The sequence below is a fragment of the Meles meles genome, chromosome 1 (genome assembly GCF_922984935.1).
Source record: "Meles meles chromosome 1, mMelMel3.1 paternal haplotype, whole genome shotgun sequence".
Classification (NCBI taxonomy): domain Eukaryota; kingdom Metazoa; phylum Chordata; class Mammalia; order Carnivora; family Mustelidae; genus Meles; species Meles meles.
The window spans coordinates 42,200,723-42,205,804 of NC_060066.1; positions in this window are offsets into that span (position 1 = coordinate 42,200,723).

The following is a 5,082-nucleotide window of genomic DNA, read 5'->3' on the forward strand; positions in this document are numbered from 1 at the left end:
CTTTAAATTAAAAAAAAAATTTTAAGATTTTATTTATTTGACAGAGAGAGAGATCACAAGTAGGCAGAGAGGCAGAGAGAGAGAAGGGGGAAAGCAGGCTCCCCGTTGAGCAGAAAGCCTGACGCAGGGCTCGATCCCAGGACCCTGAGATCATGACCTGAGCAGAGGCTTAACCCACTGAGCTACCCAGGTGCCCCTAAATTTTAAACATTTTTAAAAAATATTTATTTGAGAGAGGGTGTGTGCGTGCAAGAGTCGGGAGAGAGACTCTTCAAAGAGACTCCCTGCTGATCATAGAGCCTGACATGGGTCTTAATCTCACAACCCCGAGATTATAACCCAAGCTGAAACTGAGAGTCAGAAGCTTAACCAACTGAGTCCCCAGGCACCTCTAAATTTTAAAACTTTGAAAAATTTTGTCAAAACATTACATAACTTGAACCGGCAGTTATAAGTGAACATGGAAGTAAAAGAATGGAAGAAGTGATATTTAGTATAATTTGAACACTAAAAACTTGGGGGTATTAAAGTATTTTATTTCTTCATAAAAAACTTACCAAAGTAGTTTCAACAGCGCTTGACTTCTTCTCATCATATACTTCGTGATACAGAGCAACAAGCATGTGTTCTCTGTTTTGGCAAATTCTCATAACCCTTTCTAAGCTCAGATAAGCTTTCATAATTTTATCTTTTGTGTTTTCAATGTCATGAAATATCTCTGAGAATTCCTTTAATCCTAAGTTTTTTTGTTTGTGTGACTTCCTCTGGGACATCTTTCATCTTTTCTCCATCGGTACATTCACACGGCTCCTGTGGGGGCATCTCTAGAATCTCCCCGCAGTGGCAGTGTTGATATATATTCCCGTCAGGTATTTATTTTCTAACTTTATTTACATTTGGTTCAACATTCATTCAAACATTACCACTTCTTTTCCCCTTGGTGTACTTTTATCTTTGTTTGGCGAATTCCCTCTTTCAGTTAACCCATTTTTGTAAAATGTCACTTGGGTTCATCACTCACTGGGAGGCACGGAGGTGACATCACCACCTGCTTTGCGGTCTGTGAACTGGAAAACAGATGTGCAGTTAGTTACCAATCACAGATAGCGAAAGAGGTAATCATGACATGTTTATCTGTTATGTGCATCGTCCCTTGTGCACTGAAGAGCTGGCGGTGAAGTTTGGACTTTCTGTGAGTGCAGTTACTGTATGATGGCAACTGAAATTTGAACTGTGCTGCTAGAGGACTGCTGTTAACTAAACCATGGTAGCTGACGTCGGTGTATGTCGAAGCAAGGAAAGCCTACATATCCTTCTGGTCTTTTTTCTATTCAACTGTATGCATAATTTTTAAAAACTGGATCATCCTTGTGGCATATATAATAAACTGGCTCATCATCACTCATCCCAGTGGCTTCTTTTCTGCAGGAAAGCTGAAGTCTACATTCTCTGATTCCCATCTAGAGCTCTGCATGTGACTTAAGGTAGTAAGATTTGTTCTAAGTAGGTTCAGGGTGTGATTCTTGTTTTTCCTGGCTATCTTTTTCTCAGTCTTCCTGAAAGCCCCTTTAAGGCTATAAAGCTACAGTAGTTAAGAGAGGTTGGTATTGATGAAAGAATAGACGAATAGATCGGGGTGCCTGGGTGGCTCAGTCGGTGAAGTGTCTGCCTTCGGCCCAGGTCATGGTCCCAGAGTCCTGGGATCGAGCCCCGCATCGGGCTCCCTGCTCTGCGGGAAGCCGGCTTCTCCCTCTCTCACTCCCCCTGCTTGTGTTCCCTCTCTCGCTGTGTCTCTCTCTGTCAAATAAATAAAATCTTTAAAAAAAAAAAAAAAAAAAGAATAGACGAATAGATCAATGGGATAGAATGGAGACCCACATATATAGTCAACTGATCTTTGACAAAGGAGCAAAGACAATTCAATAGAGCAAAGACAGTCATTTCATCAAATGGTGCTGGAACATTCACATGCAACAAACAAACAAAAACCCAAGTCTACACATTGACCTTACATACTTCACAAAAATTAACTTGAAATGGATTGTAGGCCCATGTGTAAAACACAAAATTATAAAACATCTAGAAGACAACATAGGATACTATCTAGATGAACTTGGATATGACTTTTTTTTTAAAGATTTTTATTTATTTATTTGATAGAGAGAGATCACAAGTAAGCAGAGAAGCAAGCAGAGAGAGAGGAAGGGAAGCAGGCTCCCTGCTGAGCAGATAGCCCGATGCGGGACTCAATCCCAGGACCCTGGAAACATGACCTGAGCCGAAGGCAGAGGCTTTAAACCACTGAGCCACCCAGGCGTCCTGGATATGACTTTTTAGATAAAATACCAAAGGCATGATCCATGAAAGTAATAGCTGATAAGCTGAACTTCACCAAAATTAAAAACTTTTGTTCTGTGAAAGGCAATGCCAAGAAAATGAGAAGACAAGCCACAGACTAGGAGAAAATATTTGCAAAAGCTGTGTTGGATAAAGCACTGCTATCCAACATTATACAAAGAATTCTGCCCTAAAGAGAAACTATTTTTTTTCTAAGATTTTATTTATTTATTTGACAGGCAGAGATCACAAGCAGGCAGAGAGAGAGGGAGAAGCAGGCTCCCTGCTAAAAAGAGAGCCTGATGTGGGGCTCGATCCCAGGATCACTGGGATTATGACCTGAGCTGAAGGCAGAGGCTTTAACCCACTGAGCCACCCAGGTGCCCCATAAAGAGAAGCTATTTAACTAGAGCTTCACAGCTAGGGCTTCATCAGAGCTTAACTACCTAGGAGAAGGTAAATATTCAACCCTAGCCCATGCTGGCCATCCTGTCCCACCTACAGCGAGAAGAATGAGGAAACTTGTGAAGTTCACAGTCTAGAGGTACAGGCTCACTAAGAGTGCAGGCCCCGATCACACCACTATAGCATGTTTCCCCTTCCTCCACACCTTACCACTACATTACTAAAAGCCTATTTATAGCAATTCCTTTAACCCAGAGTATGCCTGCCTATCAAGAAAAAATTACATACTAAAAGGCAAACGACACAATTTGAAGAGACAGAGCAAGCATCAGAACCAGACATAGCAGGGATATTGGAATCATCTATAATTTAAAGAAATTTAAAACAACTATGATTAATATGCTAAGGGCTCTAACGGACAGATCGCATGCAAGAAAAGATGAGCCACGTAAGCAGAGAGATGGAAACCCTAAGGAAAAAAAAAAGAAGTACTAGAGATCAAAAATACTGTAACAAAAATGGAGAACGTCTTTGATGGACTATTATTGCTATTTTATCCAATATACTTAGATTTCACTTAACAAGCCGACCCTTGGGTAGCCCTTTTGCAGAATTAATTTCTAATGTAATAGTCAATGATCTTATTTTATTTTCAAAAAGATTTTGAGAGAGAGGAAGAGCAGTGGAAGGGGCAGAGGGAGAAGCAGACTTCCCCCCACCCTCGAGCCAGGAGCCCGACATGAGGCTCGATCCCAGGACCCAGAGATCATGACCTGAGCCAAAGGCAGACGCTTAACCCACTGAGCCACCCAGGCACCCTTAGTGATTTTAAAAGATAACACTGAATAGGAGCTGTGAAAGTGCTAACATTGCTATGTACCAGGCACCAGACCAGAACTTGATATTCGGATAATAAACGTTTAAATTTACAAAACACTTGCTTCCTGGTAGGAATTGAAAATGTTTTACTTAGTATCAAATTTTTATTTCTCACCAATTACACTATGGGGTAAACATTATCTTAATTTCACTGTATTTTATCACTGTGGTTATAAAAAACACAAAACAGGATTATAACTGAATATTTGCAGCAGTTTCTTGAGCCTATTTTTCATTGCTTTGACATTTAGTTTATCAAGTTGACAAATAGCCAGTCCTTCATTTCGATAGCCCTAGTCATAATTTTTCAGGTAATAACTGTTAATGAATTTTATTTCCTTACCAATGATACTAGCAAAAAGAAAGCCAATTAGTAACTACTGTAAATGATCTGCTACGTTTTTCTCCAGTCATCAATAGCCTTGAAGTTCGTGTACGCAGTCCCACATCTGGAACGGCAGTGTGAGAAGCTCCCATGAAACAAGCCTAACTGGTGACAATTATTATTTTAAAAAACCACCATTTAAAAATATCTGGGAATTGACCTAAGTGCATATGGTGAGTGAAGAAATATTTATTCAAAGAAATCTATTAAAACTTGGTGAGAACAGCCACAGTCTATAGCACTTGAACCCTTGTGGCACTGGAACCACTTATCCACCCTGTTGCCCCCCACCCCAGCTCAGCATGATGGCAAATCCACTTCAGGTGGGTACAGCCACGAATGTAGCTGTTGAGGGCTACAGTATCTTCCTGGGAGAGGCAGGCCACCAGGATTTCCCATTTCTCCTAGCCATGTGTTGCAAAGGCTAAATTCCAAGCAAGTGAGGCCAAGAGGTGAGGGGTTACCTTTTTTCACCTGTCAACACAACTTGAACAAACCTTTCAGAATCTCTAACAGGAAAAAAGATAGTTCTATTAGAGCCCAAGTTAGGAAGCTGTCCAGGAAACACTCTTCACAGAGAAAAATTGTGTGCTGGGGGGCACCTGGCTGGCTCAGTCAGTGGAATGTGCAACTCTTGATCATCCGGGTTGTGGATTCGAGCCCCAAGCTGGGTGTAGAAATTACTTTAAAAAAAAAAAAAAAGTGGGGGCACCTGGGTGGTGCAGTGGCTTAATCCTCTGCCTTCGGCTCAGGTCATGATCTCAGGGCCCTGGGATCAAGCTTCCTCCTCTCTCTCTGCCTCCTTGTGATCTCTGTCTGTCAAATGAATAAATAAAATCTTAAAAAAAAAAGTGTTCTTGAAATGAACAATTTTCACAGGGTTATACACTTCTTTACATCTTGTAAAAGCTGAAAAGATGATAGATTCCCATACCATCAGGAATCATAAGTTTTATTGTAAAGGAAGCAAGGACTATAAAAATTGATCAGTAGATTATCTCAAGGACAAGGTGGTTTTCCTTTATGCTACTCATTCACAAAGCAGATGTACAATGCATATGTACTGGGTGACAAAT